This window comes from Ambystoma mexicanum, unplaced genomic scaffold, assembly GCF_040938575.1.
Source record: "Ambystoma mexicanum isolate Mex_15411 unplaced genomic scaffold, UKY_AmexF1_1 Mex_scaf20, whole genome shotgun sequence".
NCBI classification, from domain to species: Eukaryota; Metazoa; Chordata; class Amphibia; order Caudata; family Ambystomatidae; genus Ambystoma; species Ambystoma mexicanum.
In genome coordinates, this window is record NW_027182434.1 from 2,660,087 (window position 1) to 2,683,699 (window position 23,613).

Sequence of the window (23,613 nt, forward strand, 5' to 3'; positions counted from 1 at the left end):
AACTTGACCCGTTGCCCGGCCCGCTTTAGTGCTTTGCCTTTTCTCCTTGGAAAGTCTGGAGACAGGCAGTGGAAGGGCAGGCAAACTGTCAGGTGCGCAGAGGAGGGGAGACCATGAGGCAAGGTGGGAGATGGGGGCAAGAAGTGAGAAAAAAACTAATCGCAAGCTAGGGCAGGATTCGGAAAGTGAAGCCGAAAAGGGGCTTAGCATGCAGCCCAGGGGTTTCTTTGACTGTCCTAAGCCCACAGGGACTTTGCCGTCCTCAGCTCATGAGACTTGAGATGGGTAGCTTGATTTGCTGAGGAAATGCGGGATGACAGATTCAACTCTGGAGTCAAACATAGCCCGGAACTATCGCCTTAAACTGAGTTTTAAGCCTGGTGCCGATAAAAAGAAAGAAATTAGCCTTAGATCGGGCAAGCCGTTTGACGGGGGAAAATGAGACCCCCCTAGGCCAGCTAGGTGGTCGCTGGATGCTGTGCAGACATCAGCAGCTGTTCATTTCATGCCCTCACGTCTCCTCGTTAGTATAGTGGTCAGTATCCCCGCCTGTCACGCGGGAGACCGGGGTTCAATTCCCCGACGGGGAGGTTAAACCGTTTCTGGATTTTTTTAAGTTCTTGACAAATATTCTTGAAGATTAGGCTGAGTCAAGTAGGGAATGGGTGCCAAGAACTGACTCTTTAAGAAAAAAGCACCGGCAACGCTAGTCATCGTACAATATTTGTGCACAATTGCTTACATTAGGCGGCCGGTCCACTTTATTGAGTCCCCCTCAGCACCATTTAGTGCTCCTGTTGTCTGCGAAGTCCAAATTGTAACCCTGAATCAGTTCCTCTTCTGACCCTTTGTATCATGTTACATGACGAGTAATGATCACCTGTTAGCTTTATCCCTAATTATAACTCTCACTCTTTCCCTGCATCTAACCCTAGCTCTAATCCCATCATTAACCTCGGTCCGGGCACACGCGTGAACCCCTACTCTCATCTCAGCCTCTCCTGGTGATACATCACACCTGGGATCGTTTGCTCCCTGTGGGCTGTGGGAAATTTGCTACCAGCACGCCCTGGAAGTGGGGCTCATTCCGCTGCAACGGGAGGTCTTCCCAGGACGCGTCACAGCTCAACGCAAGAGCTCCTGGGTTTCGAAGGCTCTTGCAGCAAGCCTTCACAAAGCAGCAGGGAGCGCCGTTCCAGATGGGAAACTTGAGACTGGATGTCCAGAAAAGCAAGACGTCAGAAGCGAAACCTTTTTCCTGCAGGGTGTGGCATACCATCCGCTTGCTCATTGCGACAGAGGTGGCACTAATGAAGGAAGAGGTCAACGTTACGTTCTTCTTTAAAATGCAAGGCCAGGAAAAGTGGCAGCGGTGGGATTTGAACCCACGCCTCCGAAGAGACTGGAGCCTTAATCCAGCGCCTTAGACCGCTCGGCCACGCTACCTCCCTGCTAGTCGCCGAAAGCGGAACTTGACCCGTTGCCCGGCCCGCTTTAGTGCTTTGCCTTTTCTCCTTGGAAAGTCTGGAGACAGGCAGTGGAAGGGCAGGCAAACTGTCAGGTGCGCAGAGGAGGGGAGACCATGAGGCAAGGTGGGAGATGGGGGCAAGAAGTGAGAAAAAAACTAATCGCAAGCTAGGGCAGGATTCGGAAAGTGAAGCCGAAAAGGGGCTTAGCATGCAGCCCAGGGGTTTCTTTGACTGTCCTAAGCCCACAGGGACTTTGCCGTCCTCAGCTCATGAGACTTGAGATGGGTAGCTTGATTTGCTGAGGAAATGCGGGATGACAGATTCAACTCTGGAGTCAAACATAGCCCGGAACTATCGCCTTAAACTGAGTTTTAAGCCTGGTGCCGATAAAAAGAAAGAAATTAGCCTTAGATCGGGCAAGCCGTTTGACGGGGGAAAATGAGACCCCCTAGGCCAGCTAGGTGGTCGCTGGATGCTGTGCAGACATCAGCAGCTGTTCATTTCATGCCCTCACGTCTCCTCGTTAGTATAGTGGTCAGTATCCCTGTCACGCGGGAGACCGGGGTTCAATTCCCCGACGGGGAGGTTAAACCTTTTCTGGATTTTTTTTAGTTCTTGACAAATATTCTTGAAGATTAGGCTGAGTCAAGTAGGGAATGGGTGCCAAGAACTGACTCTTTAAGAAAAAAGCACCGGCAACGCTAGTCATCGTACAATATTTGTGCACAATTGCTTACATTAGGCGGCCGGTCCACTTTATTGAGTCCCCCTCAGCACCATTTAGTGCTCCTGTTGTCTGCGAAGTCCAAATTGTAACCCTGAATCAGTTCCTCTTCTGACCCTTTGTATCATGTTACATGACGAGTAATGATCACCTGTTAGCTTTATCCCTAATTATAACTCTCACTCTTTCCCTGCATCTAACCCTAGCTCTAATCCCATCATTAACCTCGGTCCGGGCACACGCGTGAACCCTTACTCTCATCTCAGCCTCTCCTGGTGATACATCACACCTGGGATCGTTTGCTCCCTGTGGGCTGTGGGAAATTTGCTACCAGCACGCCCTGGAAGTGGGGCTCATTCCGCTGCAACGGGAGGTCTTCCCAGGACGCGTCACAGCTCAACGCAAGAGCTCCTGGGTTTCGAAGGCTCTTGCAGCAAGCCTTCACAAAGCAGCAGGGAGCGCCGTTCCAGATGGGAAACTTGAGACTGGATGTCCAGAAAAGCAAGACGTCAGAAGCGAAACCTTTTTCCTGCAGGGTGTGGCATACCATCCGCTTGCTCATTGCGACAGAGGTGGCACTAATGAAGGAAGAGGTCAACGTTACGTTCTTCTTTAAAATGCAAGGCCAGGAAAAGTGGCAGCGGTGGGATTTGAACCCACGCCTCCGAAGAGACTGGAGCCTTAATCCAGCGCCTTAGACCGCTCGGCCACGCTACCTCCCTGCTAGTCGCCGAAAGCGGAACTTGACCCGTTGCCCGGCCCGCTTTAGTGCTTTGCCTTTTCTCCTTGGAAAGTCTGGAGACAGGCAGTGGAAGGGCAGGCAAACTGTCAGGTGCGCAGAGGAGGGGAGACCATGAGGCAAGGTGGGAGATGGGGGCAAGAAGTGAGAAAAAAACTAATCGCAAGCTAGGGCAGGATTCGGAAAGTGAAGCCGAAAAGGGGCTTAGCATGCAGCCCAGGGGTTTCTTTGACTGTCCTAAGCCCACAGGGACTTTGCCGTCCTCAGCTCATGAGACTTGAGATGGGTAGCTTGATTTGCTGAGGAAATGCGGGATGACAGATTCAACTCTGGAGTCAAACATAGCCCGGAACTATCGCCTTAAACTGAGTTTTAAGCCTGGTGCCGATAAAAAGAAAGAAATTAGCCTTAGATCGGGCAAGCCGTTTGACGGGGGAAAATGAGACCCCCTAGGCCAGCTAGGTGGTCGCTGGATGCTGTGCAGACATCAGCAGCTGTTCATTTCATGCCCTCACGTCTCCTCGTTAGTATAGTGGTCAGTATCCCCGCCTGTCACGCGGGAGACCGGGGTTCAATTCCCCGACGGGGAGGTTAAACCTTTTCTGGATTTTTTTTAGTTCTTGACAAATATTCTTGAAGATTAGGCTGAGTCAAGTAGGGAATGGGTGCCAAGAACTGACTCTTTAAGAAAAAAGCACCGGCAACGCTAGTCATCGTACAATATTTGTGCACAATTGCTTACATTAGGCGGCCGGTCCACTTTATTGAGTCCCCCTCAGCACCATTTAGTGCTCCTGTTGTCTGCGAAGTCCAAATTGTAACCCTGAATCAGTTCCTCTTCTGACCCTTTGTATCATGTTACATGACGAGTAATGATCACCTGTTAGCTTTATCCCTAATTATAACTCTCACTCTTTCCCTGCATCTAACCCTAGCTCTAATCCCATCATTAACCTCGGTCCGGGCACACGCGTGAACCCCTACTCTCATCTCAGCCTCTCCTGGTGATACATCACACCTGGGATCGTTTGCTCCCTGTGGGCTGTGGGAAATTTGCTACCAGCACGCCCTGGAAGTGGGGCTCATTCCGCTGCAACGGGAGGTCTTCCCAGGACGCGTCACAGCTCAACGCAAGAGCTCCTGGGTTTCGAAGGCTCTTGCAGCAAGCCTTCACAAAGCAGCAGGGAGCGCCGTTCCAGATGGGAAACTTGAGACTGGATGTCCAGAAAAGCAAGACGTCAGAAGCGAAACCTTTTTCCTGCAGGGTGTGGCATACCATCCGCTTGCTCATTGCGACAGAGGTGGCACTAATGAAGGAAGAGGTCAACGTTACGTTCTTCTTTAAAATGCAAGGCCAGGAAAAGTGGCAGCGGTGGGATTTGAACCCACGCCTCCGAAGAGACTGGAGCCTTAATCCAGCGCCTTAGACCGCTCGGCCACGCTACCTCCCTGCTAGTCGCCGAAAGCGGAACTTGACCCGTTGCCCGGCCCGCTTTAGTGCTTTGCCTTTTCTCCTTGGAAAGTCTGGAGACAGGCAGTGGAAGGGCAGGCAAACTGTCAGGTGCGCAGAGGAGGGGAGACCATGAGGCAAGGTGGGAGATGGGGGCAAGAAGTGAGAAAAAAACTAATCGCAAGCTAGGGCAGGATTCGGAAAGTGAAGCCGAAAAGGGGCTTAGCATGCAGCCCAGGGGTTTCTTTGACTGTCCTAAGCCCACAGGGACTTTGCCGTCCTCAGCTCATGAGACTTGAGATGGGTAGCTTGATTTGCTGAGGAAATGCGGGATGACAGATTCAACTCTGGAGTCAAACATAGCCCGGAACTATCGCCTTAAACTGAGTTTTAAGCCTGGTGCCGATAAAAAGAAAGAAATTAGCCTTAGATCGGGCAAGCCGTTTGACGGGGGAAAATGAGACCCCCTAGGCCAGCTAGGTGGTCGCTGGATGCTGTGCAGACATCAGCAGCTGTTCATTTCATGCCCTCACGTCTCCTCGTTAGTATAGTGGTCAGTATCCCTGTCACGCGGGAGACCGGGGTTCAATTCCCCGACGGGGAGGTTAAACCTTTTCTGGATTTTTTTTAGTTCTTGACAAATATTCTTGAAGATTAGGCTGAGTCAAGTAGGGAATGGGTGCCAAGAACTGACTCTTTAAGAAAAAAGCACCGGCAACGCTAGTCATCGTACAATATTTGTGCACAATTGCTTACATTAGGCGGCCGGTCCACTTTATTGAGTCCCCCTCAGCACCATTTAGTGCTCCTGTTGTCTGCGAAGTCCAAATTGTAACCCTGAATCAGTTCCTCTTCTGACCCTTTGTATCATGTTACATGACGAGTAATGATCACCTGTTAGCTTTATCCCTAATTATAACTCTCACTCTTTCCCTGCATCTAACCCTAGCTCTAATCCCATCATTAACCTCGGTCCGGGCACACGCGTGAACCCTTACTCTCATCTCAGCCTCTCCTGGTGATACATCACACCTGGGATCGTTTGCTCCCTGTGGGCTGTGGGAAATTTGCTACCAGCACGCCCTGGAAGTGGGGCTCATTCCGCTGCAACGGGAGGTCTTCCCAGGACGCGTCACAGCTCAACGCAAGAGCTCCTGGGTTTCGAAGGCTCTTGCAGCAAGCCTTCACAAAGCAGCAGGGAGCGCCGTTCCAGATGGGAAACTTGAGACTGGATGTCCAGAAAAGCAAGACGTCAGAAGCGAAACCTTTTTCCTGCAGGGTGTGGCATACCATCCGCTTGCTCATTGCGACAGAGGTGGCACTAATGAAGGAAGAGGTCAACGTTACGTTCTTCTTTAAAATGCAAGGCCAGGAAAAGTGGCAGCGGTGGGATTTGAACCCACGCCTCCGAAGAGACTGGAGCCTTAATCCAGCGCCTTAGACCGCTCGGCCACGCTACCTCCCTGCTAGTCGCCGAAAGCGGAACTTGACCCGTTGCCCGGCCCGCTTTAGTGCTTTGCCTTTTCTCCTTGGAAAGTCTGGAGACAGGCAGTGGAAGGGCAGGCAAACTGTCAGGTGCGCAGAGGAGGGGAGACCATGAGGCAAGGTGGGAGATGGGGGCAAGAAGTGAGAAAAAAACTAATCGCAAGCTAGGGCAGGATTCGGAAAGTGAAGCCGAAAAGGGGCTTAGCATGCAGCCCAGGGGTTTCTTTGACTGTCCTAAGCCCACAGGGACTTTGCCGTCCTCAGCTCATGAGACTTGAGATGGGTAGCTTGATTTGCTGAGGAAATGCGGGATGACAGATTCAACTCTGGAGTCAAACATAGCCCGGAACTATCGCCTTAAACTGAGTTTTAAGCCTGGTGCCGATAAAAAGAAAGAAATTAGCCTTAGATCGGGCAAGCCGTTTGACGGGGGAAAATGAGACCCCCTAGGCCAGCTAGGTGGTCGCTGGATGCTGTGCAGACATCAGCAGCTGTTCATTTCATGCCCTCACGTCTCCTCGTTAGTATAGTGGTCAGTATCCCGAGACCGGGGTTCAATTCCCCGACGGGGAGGTTAAACCTTTTCTGGATTTTTTTTAGTTCTTGACAAATATTCTTGAAGATTAGGCTGAGTCAAGTAGGGAATGGGTGCCAAGAACTGACTCTTTAAGAAAAAAGCACCGGCAACGCTAGTCATCGTACAATATTTGTGCACAATTGCTTACATTAGGCGGCCGGTCCACTTTATTGAGTCCCCCTCAGCACCATTTAGTGCTCCTGTTGTCTGCGAAGTCCAAATTGTAACCCTGAATCAGTTCCTCTTCTGACCCTTTGTATCATGTTACATGACGAGTAATGATCACCTGTTAGCTTTATCCCTAATTATAACTCTCACTCTTTCCCTGCATCTAACCCTAGCTCTAATCCCATCATTAACCTCGGTCCGGGCACACGCGTGAACCCTTACTCTCATCTCAGCCTCTCCTGGTGATACATCACACCTGGGATCGTTTGCTCCCTGTGGGCTGTGGGAAATTTGCTACCAGCACGCCCTGGAAGTGGGGCTCATTCCGCTGCAACGGGAGGTCTTCCCAGGACGCGTCACAGCTCAACGCAAGAGCTCCTGGGTTTCGAAGGCTCTTGCAGCAAGCCTTCACAAAGCAGCAGGGAGCGCCGTTCCAGATGGGAAACTTGAGACTGGATGTCCAGAAAAGCAAGACGTCAGAAGCGAAACCTTTTTCCTGCAGGGTGTGGCATACCATCCGCTTGCTCATTGCGACAGAGGTGGCACTAATGAAGGAAGAGGTCAACGTTACGTTCTTCTTTAAAATGCAAGGCCAGGAAAAGTGGCAGCGGTGGGATTTGAACCCACGCCTCCGAAGAGACTGGAGCCTTAATCCAGCGCCTTAGACCGCTCGGCCACCCTACCTCCCTGCTAGTCGCCGAAAGCGGAACTTGACCCGTTGCCCGGCCCGCTTTAGTGCTTTGCCTTTTCTCCTTGGAAAGTCTGGAGACAGGCAGTGGAAGGGCAGGCAAACTGTCAGGTGCGCAGAGGAGGGGAGACCATGAGGCAAGGTGGGAGATGGGGGCAAGAAGTGAGAAAAAAACTAATCGCAAGCTAGGGCAGGATTCGGAAAGTGAAGCCGAAAAGGGGCTTAGCATGCAGCCCAGGGGTTTCTTTGACTGTCCTAAGCCCACAGGGACTTTGCCGTCCTCAGCTCATGAGACTTGAGATGGGTAGCTTGATTTGCTGAGGAAATGCGGGATGACAGATTCAACTCTGGAGTCAAACATAGCCCGGAACTATCGCCTTAAACTGAGTTTTAAGCCTGGTGCCGATAAAAAGAAAGAAATTAGCCTTAGATCGGGCAAGCCGTTTGACGGGGGAAAATGAGACCCCCTAGGCCAGCTAGGTGGTCGCTGGATGCTGTGCAGACATCAGCAGCTGTTCATTTCATGCCCTCACGTCTCCTCGTTAGTATAGTGGTCAGTATCCCCGCCTGTCACGCGGGAGACCGGGGTTCAATTCCCCGACGGGGAGGTTAAACCTTTTCTGGATTTTTTTTAGTTCTTGACAAATATTCTTGAAGATTAGGCTGAGTCAAGTAGGGAATGGGTGCCAAGAACTGACTCTTTAAGAAAAAAGCACCGGCAACGCTAGTCATCGTACAATATTTGTGCACAATTGCTTACATTAGGCGGCCGGTCCACTTTATTGAGTCCCCCTCAGCACCATTTAGTGCTCCTGTTGTCTGCGAAGTCCAAATTGTAACCCTGAATCAGTTCCTCTTCTGACCCTTTGTATCATGTTACATGACGAGTAATGATCACCTGTTAGCTTTATCCCTAATTATAACTCTCACTCTTTCCCTGCATCTAACCCTAGCTCTAATCCCATCATTAACCTCGGTCCGGGCACACGCGTGAACCCTTACTCTCATCTCAGCCTCTCCTGGTGATACATCACACCTGGGATCGTTTGCTCCCTGTGGGCTGTGGGAAATTTGCTACCAGCACGCCCTGGAAGTGGGGCTCATTCCGCTGCAACGGGAGGTCTTCCCAGGACGCGTCACAGCTCAACGCAAGAGCTCCTGGGTTTCGAAGGCTCTTGCAGCAAGCCTTCACAAAGCAGCAGGGAGCGCCGTTCCAGATGGGAAACTTGAGACTGGATGTCCAGAAAAGCAAGACGTCAGAAGCGAAACCTTTTTCCTGCAGGGTGTGGCATACCATCCGCTTGCTCATTGCGACAGAGGTGGCACTAATGAAGGAAGAGGTCAACGTTACGTTCTTCTTTAAAATGCAAGGCCAGGAAAAGTGGCAGCGGTGGGATTTGAACCCACGCCTCCGAAGAGACTGGAGCCTTAATCCAGCGCCTTAGACCGCTCGGCCACGCTACCTCCCTGCTAGTCGCCGAAAGCGGAACTTGACCCGTTGCCCGGCCCGCTTTAGTGCTTTGCCTTTTCTCCTTGGAAAGTCTGGAGACAGGCAGTGGAAGGGCAGGCAAACTGTCAGGTGCGCAGAGGAGGGGAGACCATGAGGCAAGGTGGGAGATGGGGGCAAGAAGTGAGAAAAAAACTAATCGCAAGCTAGGGCAGGATTCGGAAAGTGAAGCCGAAAAGGGGCTTAGCATGCAGCCCAGGGGTTTCTTTGACTGTCCTAAGCCCACAGGGACTTTGCCGTCCTCAGCTCATGAGACTTGAGATGGGTAGCTTGATTTGCTGAGGAAATGCGGGATGACAGATTCAACTCTGGAGTCAAACATAGCCCGGAACTATCGCCTTAAACTGAGTTTTAAGCCTGGTGCCGATAAAAAGAAAGAAATTAGCCTTAGATCGGGCAAGCCGTTTGACGGGGGAAAATGAGACCCCCTAGGCCAGCTAGGTGGTCGCTGGATGCTGTGCAGACATCAGCAGCTGTTCATTTCATGCCCTCACGTCTCCTCGTTAGTATAGTGGTCAGTATCCCCGCCTGTCACGCGGGAGACCGACGGGGAGGTTAAACCTTTTCTGGATTTTTTTTAGTTCTTGACAAATATTCTTGAAGATTAGGCTGAGTCAAGTAGGGAATGGGTGCCAAGAACTGACTCTTTAAGAAAAAAGCACCGGCAACGCTAGTCATCGTACAATATTTGTGCACAATTGCTTACATTAGGCGGCCGGTCCACTTTATTGAGTCCCCCTCAGCACCATTTAGTGCTCCTGTTGTCTGCGAAGTCCAAATTGTAACCCTGAATCAGTTCCTCTTCTGACCCTTTGTATCATGTTACATGACGAGTAATGATCACCTGTTAGCTTTATCCCTAATTATAACTCTCACTCTTTCCCTGCATCTAACCCTAGCTCTAATCCCATCATTAACCTCGGTCCGGGCACACGCGTGAACCCCTACTCTCATCTCAGCCTCTCCTGGTGATACATCACACCTGGGATCGTTTGCTCCCTGTGGGCTGTGGGAAATTTGCTACCAGCACGCCCTGGAAGTGGGGCTCATTCCGCTGCAACGGGAGGTCTTCCCAGGACGCGTCACAGCTCAACGCAAGAGCTCCTGGGTTTCGAAGGCTCTTGCAGCAAGCCTTCACAAAGCAGCAGGGAGCGCCGTTCCAGATGGGAAACTTGAGACTGGATGTCCAGAAAAGCAAGACGTCAGAAGCGAAACCTTTTTCCTGCAGGGTGTGGCATACCATCCGCTTGCTCATTGCGACAGAGGTGGCACTAATGAAGGAAGAGGTCAACGTTACGTTCTTCTTTAAAATGCAAGGCCAGGAAAAGTGGCAGCGGTGGGATTTGAACCCACGCCTCCGAAGAGACTGGAGCCTTAATCCAGCGCCTTAGACCGCTCGGCCACGCTACCTCCCTGCTAGTCGCCGAAAGCGGAACTTGACCCGTTGCCCGGCCCGCTTTAGAGCTTTGCCTTTTCTCCTTGGAAAGTCTGGAGACAGGCAGTGGAAGGGCAGGCAAACTGTCAGGTGCGCAGAGGAGGGGAGACCATGAGGCAAGGTGGGAGATGGGGGCAAGAAGTGAGAAAAAAACTAATCGCAAGCTAGGGCAGGATTCGGAAAGTGAAGCCGAAAAGGGGCTTAGCATGCAGCCCAGGGGTTTCTTTGACTGTCCTAAGCCCACAGGGACTTTGCCGTCCTCAGCTCATGAGACTTGAGATGGGTAGCTTGATTTGCTGAGGAAATGCGGGATGACAGATTCAACTCTGGAGTCAAACATAGCCCGGAACTATCGCCTTAAACTGAGTTTTAAGCCTGGTGCCGATAAAAAGAAAGAAATTAGCCTTAGATCGGGCAAGCCGTTTGACGGGGGAAAATGAGACCCCCTAGGCCAGCTAGGTGGTCGCTGGATGCTGTGCAGACATCAGCAGCTGTTCATTTCATGCCCTCACGTCTCCTCGTTAGTATAGTGGTCAGTATCCCCGCCTGTCACGCGGGAGACCGGGGTTCAATTCCCCGACGGGGAGGTTAAACCTTTTCTGGATTTTTTTTAGTTCTTGACAAATATTCTTGAAGATTAGGCTGAGTCAAGTAGGGAATGGGTGCCAAGAACTGACTCTTTAAGAAAAAAGCACCGGCAACGCTAGTCATCGTACAATATTTGTGCACAATTGCTTACATTAGGCGGCCGGTCCACTTTATTGAGTCCCCCTCAGCACCATTTAGTGCTCCTGTTGTCTGCGAAGTCCAAATTGTAACCCTGAATCAGTTCCTCTTCTGACCCTTTGTATCATGTTACATGACGAGTAATGATCACCTGTTAGCTTTATCCCTAATTATAACTCTCACTCTTTCCCTGCATCTAACCCTAGCTCTAATCCCATCATTAACCTCGGTCCGGGCACACGCGTGAACCCTTACTCTCATCTCAGCCTCTCCTGGTGATACATCACACCTGGGATCGTTTGCTCCCTGTGGGCTGTGGGAAATTTGCTACCAGCACGCCCTGGAAGTGGGGCTCATTCCGCTGCAACGGGAGGTCTTCCCAGGACGCGTCACAGCTCAACGCAAGAGCTCCTGGGTTTCGAAGGCTCTTGCAGCAAGCCTTCACAAAGCAGCAGGGAGCGCCGTTCCAGATGGGAAACTTGAGACTGGATGTCCAGAAAAGCAAGACGTCAGAAGCGAAACCTTTTTCCTGCAGGGTGTGGCATACCATCCGCTTGCTCATTGCGACAGAGGTGGCACTAATGAAGGAAGAGGTCAACGTTACGTTCTTCTTTAAAATGCAAGGCCAGGAAAAGTGGCAGCGGTGGGATTTGAACCCACGCCTCCGAAGAGACTGGAGCCTTAATCCAGCGCCTTAGACCGCTCGGCCACGCTACCTCCCTGCTAGTCGCCGAAAGCGGAACTTGACCCGTTGCCCGGCCCGCTTTAGTGCTTTGCCTTTTCTCCTTGGAAAGTCTGGAGACAGGCAGTGGAAGGGCAGGCAAACTGTCAGGTGCGCAGAGGAGGGGAGACCATGAGGCAAGGTGGGAGATGGGGGCAAGAAGTGAGAAAAAAACTAATCGCAAGCTAGGGCAGGATTCGGAAAGTGAAGCCGAAAAGGGGCTTAGCATGCAGCCCAGGGGTTTCTTTGACTGTCCTAAGCCCACAGGGACTTTGCCGTCCTCAGCTCATGAGACTTGAGATGGGTAGCTTGATTTGCTGAGGAAATGCGGGATGACAGATTCAACTCTGGAGTCAAACATAGCCCGGAACTATCGCCTTAAACTGAGTTTTAAGCCTGGTGCCGATAAAAAGAAAGAAATTAGCCTTAGATCGGGCAAGCCGTTTGACGGGGGAAAATGAGACCCCCTAGGCCATCTAGGTGGTCGCTGGATGCTGTGCAGACATCAGCAGCTGTTCATTTCATGCCCTCACGTCTCCTCGTTAGTATAGTGGTCAGTATCCCCGCCTGTCACGCGGCAGACCGGGGTTCAATTCCCCGACGGGGAGGTTAAACCTTTTCTGGATTTTTTTTAGTTCTTGACAAATATTCTTGAAGATTAGGCTGAGTCAAGTAGGGAATGGGTGCCAAGAACTGACTCTTTAAGAAAAAAGCACCGGCAACGCTAGTCATCGTACAATATTTGTGCACAATTGCTTACATTAGGCGGCCGGTCCACTTTATTGAGTCCCCCTCAGCACCATTTAGTGCTCCTGTTGTCTGCGAAGTCCAAATTGTAACCCTGAATCAGTTCCTCTTCTGACCCTTTGTATCATGTTACATGACGAGTAATGATCACCTGTTAGCTTTATCCCTAATTATAACTCTCACTCTTTCCCTGCATCTAACCCTAGCTCTAATCCCATCATTAACCTCGGTCCGGGCACACGAGTGAACCCCTACTCTCATCTCAGCCTCTCCTGGTGATACATCACACCTGGGATCGTTTGCTCCCTGTGGGCTGTGGGAAATTTGCTACCAGCACGCCCTGGAAGTGGGGCTCATTCCGCTGCAACGGGAGGTCTTCCCAGGACGCGTCACAGCTCAACGCAAGAGCTCCTGGGTTTCGAAGGCTCTTGCAGCAAGCCTTCACAAAGCAGCAGGGAGCGCCGTTCCAGATGGGAAACTTGAGACTGGATGTCCAGAAAAGCAAGACGTCAGAAGCGAAACCTTTTTCCTGCAGGGTGTGGCATACCATCCGCTTGCTCATTGCGACAGAGGTGGCACTAATGAAGGAAGAGGTCAACGTTACGTTCTTCTTTAAAATGCAAGGCCAGGAAAAGTGGCAGCGGTGGGATTTGAACCCACGCCTCCGAAGAGACTGGAGCCTTAATCCAGCGCCTTAGACCGCTCGGCCACGCTACCTCCCTGCTAGTCGCCGAAAGCGGAACTTGACCCGTTGCCCGGCCCGCTTTAGTGCTTTGCCTTTTCTCCTTGGAAAGTCTGGAGACAGGCAGTGGAAGGGCAGGCAAACTGTCAGGTGCGCAGAGGAGGGGAGACCATGAGGCAAGGTGGGAGATGGGGGCAAGAAGTGAGAAAAAAACTAATCGCAAGCTAGGGCAGGATTCGGAAAGTGAAGCCGAAAAGGGGCTTAGCATGCAGCCCAGGGGTTTCTTTGACTGTCCTAAGCCCACAGGGACTTTGCCGTCCTCAGCTCATGAGACTTGAGATGGGTAGCTTGATTTGCTGAGGAAATGCGGGATGACAGATTCAACTCTGGAGTCAAACATAGCCCGGAACTATCGCCTTAAACTGAGTTTTAAGCCTGGTGCCGATAAAAAGAAAGAAATTAGCCTTAGATCGGGCAAGCCGTTTGACGGGGGAAAATGAGACCCCCTAGGCCAGCTAGGTGGTCGCTGGATGCTGTGCAGACATCAGCAGCTGTTCATTTCATGCCCTCACGTCTCCTCGTTAGTATAGTGGTCAGTATCCCTGTCACGCGGGAGACCGGGGTTCAATTCCCCGACGGGGAGGTTAAACCTTTTCTGGATTTTTTTTAGTTCTTGACAAATATTCTTGAAGATTAGGCTGAGTCAAGTAGGGAATGGGTGCCAAGAACTGACTCTTTAAGAAAAAAGCACCGGCAACGCTAGTCATCGTACAATATTTGTGCACAATTGCTTACATTAGGCGGCCGGTCCACTTTATTGAGTCCCCCTCAGCACCATTTAGTGCTCCTGTTGTCTGCGAAGTCCAAATTGTAACCCTGAATCAGTTCCTCTTCTGACCCTTTGTATCATGTTACATGACGAGTAATGATCACCTGTTAGCTTTATCCCTAATTATAACTCTCACTCTTTCCCTGCATCTAACCCTAGCTCTAATCCCATCATTAACCTCGGTCCGGGCACACGCGTGAACCCTTACTCTCATCTCAGCCTCTCCTGGTGATACATCACACCTGGGATCGTTTGCTCCCTGTGGGCTGTGGGAAATTTGCTACCAGCACGCCCTGGAAGTGGGGCTCATTCCGCTGCAACGGGAGGTCTTCCCAGGACGCGTCACAGCTCAACGCAAGAGCTCCTGGGTTTCGAAGGCTCTTGCAGCAAGCCTTCACAAAGCAGCAGGGAGCGCCGTTCCAGATGGGAAACTTGAGACTGGATGTCCAGAAAAGCAAGACGTCAGAAGCGAAACCTTTTTCCTGCAGGGTGTGGCATACCATCCGCTTGCTCATTGCGACAGAGGTGGCACTAATGAAGGAAGAGGTCAACGTTACGTTCTTCTTTAAAATGCAAGGCCAGGAAAAGTGGCAGCGGTGGGATTTGAACCCACGCCTCCGAAGAGACTGGAGCCTTAATCCAGCGCCTTAGACCGCTCGGCCACGCTACCTCCCTGCTAGTCGCCGAAAGCGGAACTTGACCCGTTGCCCGGCCCGCTTTAGTGCTTTGCCTTTTCTCCTTGGAAAGTCTGGAGACAGGCAGTGGAAGGGCAGGCAAACTGTCAGGTGCGCAGAGGAGGGGAGACCATGAGGCAAGGTGGGAGATGGGGGCAAGAAGTGAGAAAAAAACTAATCGCAAGCTAGGGCAGGATTCGGAAAGTGAAGCCGAAAAGGGGCTTAGCATGCAGCCCAGGGGTTTCTTTGACTGTCCTAAACCCACAGGGACTTTGCCGTCCTCAGCTCATGAGACTTGAGATGGGTAGCTTGATTTGCTGAGGAAATGCGGGATGACAGATTCAACTCTGGAGTCAAACATAGCCCGGAACTATCGCCTTAAACTGAGTTTTAAGCCTGGTGCCGATAAAAAGAAAGAAATTAGCCTTAGATCGGGCAAGCCGTTTGACGGGGGAAAATGAGACCCCCTAGGCCAGCTAGGTGGTCGCTGGATGCTGTGCAGACATCAGCAGCTGTTCATTTCATGCCCTCACGTCTCCTCGTTAGTATAGTGGTCAGTATCCCCGCCTGTCACGCGGGAGACCGGGGTTCAATTCCCCGACGGGGAGGTTAAACCTTTTCTGGATTTTTTTTAGTTCTTGACAAATATTCTTGAAGATTAGGCTGAGTCAAGTAGGGAATGGGTGCCAAGAACTGACTCTTTAAGAAAAAAGCACCGGCAACGCTAGTCATCGTACAATATTTGTGCACAATTGCTTACATTAGGCGGCCGGTCCACTTTATTGAGTCCCCCTCAGCACCATTTAGTGCTCCTGTTGTCTGCGAAGTCCAAATTGTAACCCTGAATCAGTTCCTCTTCTGACCCTTTGTATCATGTTACATGACGAGTAATGATCACCTGTTAGCTTTATCCCTAATTATAACTCTCACTCTTTCCCTGCATCTAACCCTAGCTCTAATCCCATCATTAACCTCGGTCCGGGCACACGCGTGAACCCTTACTCTCATCTCAGCCTCTCCTGGTGATACATCACACCTGGGATCGTTTGCTCCCTGTGGGCTGTGGGAAATTTGCTACCAGCACGCCCTGGAAGTGGGGCTCATTCCGCTGCAACGGGAGGTCTTCCCAGGACGCGTCACAGCTCAACGCAAGAGCTCCTGGGTTTCGAAGGCTCTTGCAGCAAGCCTTCACAAAGCAGCAGGGAGCGCCGTTCCAGATGGGAAACTTGAGACTGGATGTCCAGAAAAGCAAGACGTCAGAAGCGAAACCTTTTTCCTGCAGGGTGTGGCATACCATCCGCTTGCTCATTGCGACAGAGGTGGCACTAATGAAGGAAGAGGTCAACGTTACGTTCTTCTTTAAAATGCAAGGCCAGGAAAAGTGGCAGCGGTGGGATTTGAACCCACGCCTCCGAAGAGACTGGAGCCTTAATCCAGCGCCTTAGACCGCTCGGCCACGCTACCTCCCTGCTAGTCGCCGAAAGCGGAACTTGACCCGTTGCCCGGCCCGCTTTAGTGCTTTGCCTTTTCTCCTTGGAAAGTCTGGAGACAGGCAGTGGAAGGGCAGGCAAACTGTCAGGTGCGCAGAGGAGGGGAGACCATGAGGCAAGGTGGGAGATGGGGGCAAGAAGTGAGAAAAAAACTAATCGCAAGCTAGGGCAGGATTCGGAAAGTGAAGCCGAAAAGGGGCTTAGCATGCAGCCCAGGGGTTTCTTTGACTGTCCTAAGCCCACAGGGACTTTGCCGTCCTCAGCTCATGAGACTTGAGATGGGTAGCTTGATTTGCTGAGGAAATGCGGGATGACAGATTCAACTCTGGAGTCAAACATAGCCCGGAACTATCGCCTTAAACTGAGTTTTAAGCCTGGTGCCGATAAAAAGAAAGAAATTAGCCTTAGATCGGGCAAGCCGTTTGACGGGGGAAAATGAGACCCCCTAGGCCAGCTAGGTGGTCGCTGGATGCTGTGCAGACATCAGCAGCTGTTCATTTCATGCCCTCACGTCTCCTCGTTAGTATAGTGGTCAGTATCCCCGCCTGTCACGCGGGAGACCGGGGTTCAATTCCCCGACGGGGAGGTTAAACCTTTTCTGGATTTTTTTTAGTTCTTGACAAATATTCTTGAAGATTAGGCTGAGTCAAGTAGGGAATGGGTGCCAAGAACTGACTCTTTAAGAAAAAAGCACCGGCAACGCTAGTCATCGTACAATATTTGTGCACAATTGCTTACATTAGGCGGCCGGTCCACTTTATTGAGTCCCCCTCAGCACCATTTAGTGCTCCTGTTGTCTGCGAAGTCCAAATTGTAACCCTGAATCAGTTCCTCTTCTGACCCTTTGTATCATGTTACATGACGAGTAATGATCACCTGTTAGCTTTATCCCTAATTATAACTCTCACTCTTTCCCTGCATCTAACCCTAGCTCTAATCCCATCATTAACCTCGGTCCGGGCACACGCGTGAACCCTTACTCTCATCTCAGCCTCTCCTGGTGATACATCACACCTGGGATCGTTTGCTCCCTGTGGGCTGTGGGAAATTTGCTACCAGCACGCCCTGGAAGTGGGGCTCATTCCGCTGCAACGGGAGGTCTTCCCAGGACGCGTCACAGCTCAACGCAAGAGCTCCTGGGTTTCGAAGGCTCTTGCAGCAAGCCTTCACAAAGCAGCAGGGAGCGCCGTTCCAGATGGGAAACTTGAGACTGGATGTCCAGAAAAGCAAGACGTCAGAAGCGAAACCTTTTTCCTGCAGGGTGTGGCATACCATCCGCTTGCTCATTGCGACAGAGGTGGCACTAATGAAGGAAGAGGTCAACGTTACGTTCTTCTTTAAAATGCAAGGCCAGGAAAAGTGGCAGCGGTGGGATTTGAACCCACGCCTCCGAAGAGACTGGAGCCTTAATCCAGCGCCTTAGACCGCTCGGCCACGCTACCTCCCTGCTAGTCGCCGAAAGCGGAACTTGACCCGTTGCCCGGCCCGCTTTAGTGCTTTGCCTTTTCTCCTTGGAAAGTCTGGAGACAGGCAGTGGAAGGGCAGGCAAACTGTCAGGTGCGCAGAGGAGGGGAGACCATGAGGCAAGGTGGGAGATGGGGGCAAGAAGTGAGAAAAAAACTAATCGCAAGCTAGGGCAGGATTCGGAAAGTGAAGCCGAAAAGGGGCTTAGCATGCAGCCCAGGGGTTTCTTTGACTGTCCTAAGCCCACAGGGACTTTGCCGTCCTCAGCTCATGAGACTTGAGATGGGTAGCTTGATTTGCTGAGGAAATGCGGGATGACAGATTCAACTCTGGAGTCAAACATAGCCCGGAACTATCGCCTTAAACTGAGTTTTAAGCCTGGTGCCGATAAAAAGAAAGAAATTAGCCTTAGATTGGGCAAGCCGTTTGACGGGGGAAAATGAGACCCCCTAGGCCAGCTAGGTGGTCGCTGGATGCTGTGCAGACATCAGCAGCTGTTCATTTCATGCCCTCACGTCTCCTCGTTAGTATAGTGGTCAGTATCCCCGCCTGTCACGCGGGAGACCGGGGTTCAATTCCCCGACGGGGAGGTTAAACCTTTTCTGGATTTTTTTTAGTTCTTGACAAATATTCTTGAAGATTAGGCTGAGTCAAGTAGGGAATGGGTGCCAAGAACTGACTCTTTAAGAAAAAAGCACCGGCAACGCTAGTCATCGTACAATATTTGTGCACAATTGCTTACATTAGGCGGCCGGTCCACTTTATTGAGTCCCCCTCAGCACCATTTAGTGCTCCTGTTGTCTGCGAAGTCCAAATTGTAACCCTGAATCAGTTCCTCTTCTGACCCTTTGTATCATGTTACATGACGAGTAATGATCACCTGTTAGCTTTATCCCTAATTATAACTCTCACTCTTTCCCTGCATCTAACCCTAGCTCTAATCCCATCATTAACCTCGGTCCGGGCACACGCGTGAACCCTTACTCTCATCTCAGCCTCTCCTGGTGATACATCACACCTGGGATCGTTTGCTCCCTGTGGGCTGTGGGAAATTTGCTACCAGCACGCCCTGGAAGTGGGGCTCATTCCGCTGCAACGGGAGGTCTTCCCAGGACGCGTCACAGCTCAACGCAAGAGCTCCTGGGTTTCGAAGGCTCTTGCAGCAAGCCTTCACAAAGCAGCAGGGAGCGCCGTTCCAGATGGGAAACTTGAGACTGGATGTCCAGAAAAGCAAGACGTCAGAAGCGAAACCTTTTTCCTGCAGGGTGTGGCATACCATCCGCTTGCTCATTGCGACAGAGGTGGCACTAATGAAGGAAGAGGTCAACGTTACGTTCTTCTTTAAAATGCAAGGCCAGGAAAAGTGGCAGCGGTGGGATTTGAACCCACGCCTCCGAAGAGACTGGAGCCTTAATCCAGCGCCTTAGACCGCTCGGCCACGCTACCTCCCTGCTAGTCGCCGAAAGCGGAACTTGACCCGTTGCCCGGCCCGCTTTAGTGCTTTGCCTTTTCTCCTTGGAAAGTCTGGAGACAGGCAGTGGAAGGGCAGGCAAACTGTCAGGTGCGCAGAGGAGGGGAGACCATGAGGCAAGGTGGGAGATGGGGGCAAGAAGTGAGAAAAAAACTAATCGCAAGCTAGGGCAGGATTCGGAAAGTGAAGCCGAAAAGGGGCTTAGCATGCAGCCCAGGGGTTTCTTTGACTGTCCTAAGCCCACAGGGACTTTGCCGTCCTCAGCTCATGAGACTTGAGATGGGTAGCTTGATTTGCTGAGGAAATGCGGGATGACAGATTCAACTCTGGAGTCAAACATAGCCCGGAACTATCGCCTTAAACTGAGTTTTAAGCCTGGTGCCGATAAAAAGAAAGAAATTAGCCTTAGATTGGGCAAGCCGTTTGACGGGGGAAAATGAGACCCCCTAGGCCAGCTAGGTGGTCGCTGGATGCTGTGCAGACATCAGCAGCTGTTCATTTCATGCCCTCACGTCTCCTCGTTAGTATAGTGGTCAGTATCCCCGCCTGTCACGCGGGAGACCGGGGTTCAATTCCCCGACGGGGAGGTTAAACCTTTTCTGGATTTTTTTTAGTTCTTGACAAATATTCTTGAAGATTAGGCTGAGTCAAGTAGGGAATGGGTGCCAAGAACTGACTCTTTAAGAAAAAAGCACCGGCAACGCTAGTCATCGTACAATATTTGTGCACAATTGCTTACATTAGGCGGCCGGTCCACTTTATTGAGTCCCCCTCAGCACCATTTAGTGCTCCTGTTGTCTGCGAAGTCCAAATTGTAACCCTGAATCAGTTCCTCTTCTGACCCTTTGTATCATGTTACATGACGAGTAATGATCACCTGTTAGCTTTATCCCTAATTATAACTCTCACTCTTTCCCTGCATCTAACCCTAGCTCTAATCCCATCATTAACCTCGGTCCGGGCACACGCGTGAACCCTTACTCTCATCTCAGCCTCTCCTGGTGATACATCACACCTGGGATCGTTTGCTCCCTGTGGGCTGTGGGAAATTTGCTACCAGCACGCCCTGGAAGTGGGGCTCATTCCGCTGCAACGGGAGGTCTTCCCAGGACGCGTCACAGCTCAACGCAAGAGCTCCTGGGTTTCGAAGGCTCTTGCAGCAAGCCTTCACAAAGCAGCAGGGAGCGCCGTTCCAGATGGGAAACTTGAGACTGGATGTCCAGAAAAGCAAGACGTCAGAAGCGAAACCTTTTTCCTGCAGGGTGTGGCATACCATCCGCTTGCTCATTGCGACAGAGGTGGCACTAATGAAGGAAGAGGTCAACGTTACGTTCTTCTTTAAAATGCAAGGCCAGGAAAAGTGGCTGCGGTGGGATTTGAACCCACGCCTCCGAAGAGACTGGAGCCTTAATCCAGCGCCTTAGACCGCTCGGCCACGCTACCTCCCTGCTAGTCGCCGAAAGCGGAACTTGACCCGTTGCCCGGCCCGCTTTAGTGCTTTGCCTTTTCTCCTTGGAAAGTCTGGAGACAGGCAGTGGAAGGGCAGGCAAACTGTCAGGTGCGCAGAGGAGGGGAGACCATGAGGCAAGGTGGGAGATGGGGGCAAGAAGTGAGAAAAAAACTAATCGCAAGCTAGGGCAGGATTCGGAAAGTGAAGCCGAAAAGGGGCTTAGCATGCAGCCCAGGGGTTTCTTTGACTGTCCTAAGCCCACAGGGACTTTGCCGTCCTCAGCTCATGAGACTTGAGATGGGTAGCTTGATTTGCTGAGGAAATGCGGGATGACAGATTCAACTCTGGAGTCAAACATAGCCCGGAACTATCGCCTTAAACTGAGTTTTAAGCCTGGTGCCGATAAAAAGAAAGAAATTAGCCTTAGATCGGGCAAGCCGTTTGACGGGGGAAAATGAGACCCCCTAGGCCATCTAGGTGGTCGCTGGATGCTGTGCAGACATCAGCAGCTGTTCATTTCATGCCCTCACGTCTCCTCGTTAGTATAGTGGTCAGTATCCCCGCCTGTCACGCGGCAGACCGGGGTTCAATTCCCCGACGGGGAGGTTAAACCTTTTCTGGATTTTTTTTAGTTCTTGACAAATATTCTTGAAGATTAGGCTGAGTCAAGTAGGGAATGGGTGCCAAGAACTGACTCTTTAAGAAAAAAGCACCGGCAACGCTAGTCATCGTACAATATTTGTGCACAATTGCTTACATTAGGCGGCCGGTCCACTTTATTGAGTCCCCCTCAGCACCATTTAGTGCTCCTGTTGTCTGCGAAGTCCAAATTGTAACCCTGAATCAGTTCCTCTTCTGACCCTTTGTATCATGTTACATGACGAGTAATGATCACCTGTTAGCTTTATCCCTAATTATAACTCTCACTCTTTCCCTGCATCTAACCCTAGCTCTAATCCCATCATTAACCTCGGTCCGGGCACACGCGTGAACCCTTACTCTCATCTCAGCCTCTCCTGGTGATACATCACACCTGGGATCGTTTGCTCCCTGTGGGCTGTGGGAAATTTGCTACCAGCACGCCCTGGAAGTGGGGCTCATTCCGCTGCAACGGGAGGTCTTCCCAGGACGCGTCACAGCTCAACGCAAGAGCTCCTGGGTTTCGAAGGCTCTTGCAGCAAGCCTTCACAAAGCAGCAGGGAGCGCCGTTCCAGATGGGAAACTTGAGACTGGATGTCCAGAAAAGCAAGACGTCAGAAGCGAAACCTTTTTCCTGCAGGGTGTGGCATACCATCCGCTTGCTCATTGCGACAGAGGTGGCACTAATGAAGGAAGAGGTCAACGTTACGTTCTTCTTTAAAATGCAAGGCCAGGAAAAGTGGCAGCGGTGGGATTTGAACCCACGCCTCCGAAGAGACTGGAGCCTTAATCCAGCGCCTTAGACCGCTCGGCCACGCTACCTCCCTGCTAGTCGCCGAAAGCGGAACTTGACCCGTTGCCCGGCCCGCTTTAGTGCTTTGCCTTTTCTCCTTGGAAAGTCTGGAGACAGGCAGTGGAAGGGCAGGCAAACTGTCAGGTGCGCAGAGGAGGGGAGACCATGAGGCAAGGTGGGAGATGGGGGCAAGAAGTGAGAAAAAAACTAATCGCAAGCTAGGGCAGGATTCGGAAAGTGAAGCCGAAAAGGGGCTTAGCATGCAGCCCAGGGGTTTCTTTGACTGTCCTAAGCCCACAGGGACTTTGCCGTCCTCAGCTCATGAGACTTGAGATGGGTAGCTTGATTTGCTGAGGAAATGCGGGATGACAGATTCAACTCTGGAGTCAAACATAGCCCGGAACTTTCGCCTTAAACTGAGTTTTAAGCCTGGTGCCGATAAAAAGAAAGAAATTAGCCTTAGATCGGGCAAGCCGTTTGACGGGGGAAAATGAGACCCCCTAGGCCATCTAGGTGGTCGCTGGATGCTGTGCAGACATCAGCAGCTGTTCATTTCATGCCCTCACGTCTCCTCGTTAGTATAGTGGTCAGTATCCCCGCCTGTCACGCGGCAGACCGGGGTTCAATTCCCCGACGGGGAGGTTAAACCTTTTCTGGATTTTTTTTAGTTCTTGACAAATATTCTTGAAGATTAGGCTGAGTCAAGTAGGGAATGGGTGCCAAGAACTGACTCTTTAAGAAAAAAGCACCGGCAACGCTAGTCATCGTACAATATTTGTGCACAATTGCTTACATTAGGCGGCCGGTCCACTTTATTGAGTCCCCCTCAGCACCATTTAGTGCTCCTGTTGTCTGCGAAGTCCAAATTGTAACCCTGAATCAGTTCCTCTTCTGACCCTTTGTATCATGTTACATGACGAGTAATGATCACCTGTTAGCTTTATCCCTAATTATAACTCTCACTCTTTCCCTGCATCTAACCCTAGCTCTAATCCCATCATTAACCTCGGTCCGGGCACACGCGTGAACCCTTACTCTCATCTCAGCCTCTCCTGGTGATACATCACACCTGGGATCGTTTGCTCCCTGTGGGCTGTGTGAAATTTGCTACCAGCACGCCCTGGAAGTGGGGCTCATTCCGCTGCAACGGGAGGTCTTCCCAGGACGCGTCACAGCTCAACGCAAGAGCTCCTGGGTTTCGAAGGCTCTTGCAGCAAGCCTTCGCAAAGCAGCAGGGAGCGCCGTTCCAGATGGGAAACTTGAGACTGGATGTCCAAAAAAGCAAGACGTCAGAAGCGAAACCTTTTTCCTGCAGGGTGTGGCATACCATCCGCTTGCTCATTGCGACAGAGGTGGCACTAATGAAGGAAGAGGTCAACGTTACGTTCTTCTTTAAAATGCAAGGCCAGGAAAAGTGGCAGCGGTGGGATTTGAACCCACGCCTCCGAAGAGACTGGAGCCTTAATCCAGCGCCTTAGACCGCTCGGCCACGCTACCTCCCTGCTAGTCGCCGAAAGCGGAACTTGACCCGTTGCCCGGCCCGCTTTAGTGCTTTGCCTTTTCTCCTTGGAAAGTCTGGAGACAGGCAGTGGAAGGGCAGGCAAACTGTCAGGTGCGCAGAGGAGGGGAGACCATGAGGCAAGGTGGGAGATGGGGGCAAGAAGTGAGAAAAAAACTAATCGCAA

At 51.4% G+C, this 23,613-nt stretch overlaps 22 non-coding genes across 22 annotated transcripts; 8 read left to right on the plus strand and 14 right to left on the minus strand.

The window, feature by feature from the left end:
• The first annotated feature begins 518 nt into the window (after positions 1 to 518).
• On the plus strand, positions 519 to 590 carry TRNAD-GUC (transfer RNA aspartic acid (anticodon GUC)). Its single transcript has one exon. It is a non-coding gene; the product is annotated as a tRNA-Asp (tRNA).
• Positions 591 to 1,364: 774 nt separating this feature from the next.
• TRNAL-AAG (transfer RNA leucine (anticodon AAG)) lies at positions 1,365 to 1,446 on the minus strand. The gene has a single exon. It is a non-coding gene; the product is annotated as a tRNA-Leu (tRNA).
• Positions 1,447 to 2,828: 1,382 nt separating this feature from the next.
• TRNAL-AAG (transfer RNA leucine (anticodon AAG)) lies at positions 2,829 to 2,910 on the minus strand. The gene has a single exon. It is a non-coding gene; the product is annotated as a tRNA-Leu (tRNA).
• Positions 2,911 to 3,450: 540 nt separating this feature from the next.
• Positions 3,451 to 3,522, plus strand: TRNAD-GUC (transfer RNA aspartic acid (anticodon GUC)). The gene has a single exon. It is a non-coding gene; the product is annotated as a tRNA-Asp (tRNA).
• Positions 3,523 to 4,296: 774 nt separating this feature from the next.
• On the minus strand, positions 4,297 to 4,378 carry TRNAL-AAG (transfer RNA leucine (anticodon AAG)). The gene has a single exon. It is a non-coding gene; the product is annotated as a tRNA-Leu (tRNA).
• Positions 4,379 to 5,760: 1,382 nt separating this feature from the next.
• On the minus strand, positions 5,761 to 5,842 carry TRNAL-AAG (transfer RNA leucine (anticodon AAG)). Its single transcript has one exon. It is a non-coding gene; the product is annotated as a tRNA-Leu (tRNA).
• A 1,994-nt stretch (positions 5,843 to 7,836) lies between these two features.
• TRNAD-GUC (transfer RNA aspartic acid (anticodon GUC)) lies at positions 7,837 to 7,908 on the plus strand. Its single transcript has one exon. It is a non-coding gene; the product is annotated as a tRNA-Asp (tRNA).
• A 774-nt stretch (positions 7,909 to 8,682) lies between these two features.
• Positions 8,683 to 8,764, minus strand: TRNAL-AAG (transfer RNA leucine (anticodon AAG)). Its single transcript has one exon. It is a non-coding gene; the product is annotated as a tRNA-Leu (tRNA).
• Positions 8,765 to 10,135: 1,371 nt separating this feature from the next.
• Positions 10,136 to 10,217, minus strand: TRNAL-AAG (transfer RNA leucine (anticodon AAG)). The gene has a single exon. It is a non-coding gene; the product is annotated as a tRNA-Leu (tRNA).
• A 540-nt stretch (positions 10,218 to 10,757) lies between these two features.
• On the plus strand, positions 10,758 to 10,829 carry TRNAD-GUC (transfer RNA aspartic acid (anticodon GUC)). Its single transcript has one exon. It is a non-coding gene; the product is annotated as a tRNA-Asp (tRNA).
• Positions 10,830 to 11,603: 774 nt separating this feature from the next.
• Positions 11,604 to 11,685, minus strand: TRNAL-AAG (transfer RNA leucine (anticodon AAG)). Its single transcript has one exon. It is a non-coding gene; the product is annotated as a tRNA-Leu (tRNA).
• Positions 11,686 to 13,071: 1,386 nt separating this feature from the next.
• TRNAL-AAG (transfer RNA leucine (anticodon AAG)) lies at positions 13,072 to 13,153 on the minus strand. Its single transcript has one exon. It is a non-coding gene; the product is annotated as a tRNA-Leu (tRNA).
• Positions 13,154 to 14,535: 1,382 nt separating this feature from the next.
• Positions 14,536 to 14,617, minus strand: TRNAL-AAG (transfer RNA leucine (anticodon AAG)). Its single transcript has one exon. It is a non-coding gene; the product is annotated as a tRNA-Leu (tRNA).
• A 540-nt stretch (positions 14,618 to 15,157) lies between these two features.
• Positions 15,158 to 15,229, plus strand: TRNAD-GUC (transfer RNA aspartic acid (anticodon GUC)). The gene has a single exon. It is a non-coding gene; the product is annotated as a tRNA-Asp (tRNA).
• A 774-nt stretch (positions 15,230 to 16,003) lies between these two features.
• TRNAL-AAG (transfer RNA leucine (anticodon AAG)) lies at positions 16,004 to 16,085 on the minus strand. The gene has a single exon. It is a non-coding gene; the product is annotated as a tRNA-Leu (tRNA).
• A 540-nt stretch (positions 16,086 to 16,625) lies between these two features.
• Positions 16,626 to 16,697, plus strand: TRNAD-GUC (transfer RNA aspartic acid (anticodon GUC)). Its single transcript has one exon. It is a non-coding gene; the product is annotated as a tRNA-Asp (tRNA).
• A 774-nt stretch (positions 16,698 to 17,471) lies between these two features.
• On the minus strand, positions 17,472 to 17,553 carry TRNAL-AAG (transfer RNA leucine (anticodon AAG)). Its single transcript has one exon. It is a non-coding gene; the product is annotated as a tRNA-Leu (tRNA).
• A 540-nt stretch (positions 17,554 to 18,093) lies between these two features.
• Positions 18,094 to 18,165, plus strand: TRNAD-GUC (transfer RNA aspartic acid (anticodon GUC)). The gene has a single exon. It is a non-coding gene; the product is annotated as a tRNA-Asp (tRNA).
• A 774-nt stretch (positions 18,166 to 18,939) lies between these two features.
• On the minus strand, positions 18,940 to 19,021 carry TRNAL-AAG (transfer RNA leucine (anticodon AAG)). The gene has a single exon. It is a non-coding gene; the product is annotated as a tRNA-Leu (tRNA).
• Positions 19,022 to 19,561: 540 nt separating this feature from the next.
• On the plus strand, positions 19,562 to 19,633 carry TRNAD-GUC (transfer RNA aspartic acid (anticodon GUC)). Its single transcript has one exon. It is a non-coding gene; the product is annotated as a tRNA-Asp (tRNA).
• A 2,242-nt stretch (positions 19,634 to 21,875) lies between these two features.
• Positions 21,876 to 21,957, minus strand: TRNAL-AAG (transfer RNA leucine (anticodon AAG)). The gene has a single exon. It is a non-coding gene; the product is annotated as a tRNA-Leu (tRNA).
• Positions 21,958 to 23,343: 1,386 nt separating this feature from the next.
• TRNAL-AAG (transfer RNA leucine (anticodon AAG)) lies at positions 23,344 to 23,425 on the minus strand. Its single transcript has one exon. It is a non-coding gene; the product is annotated as a tRNA-Leu (tRNA).
• Between the last annotated feature and the right edge of the window lie 188 nt (positions 23,426 to 23,613).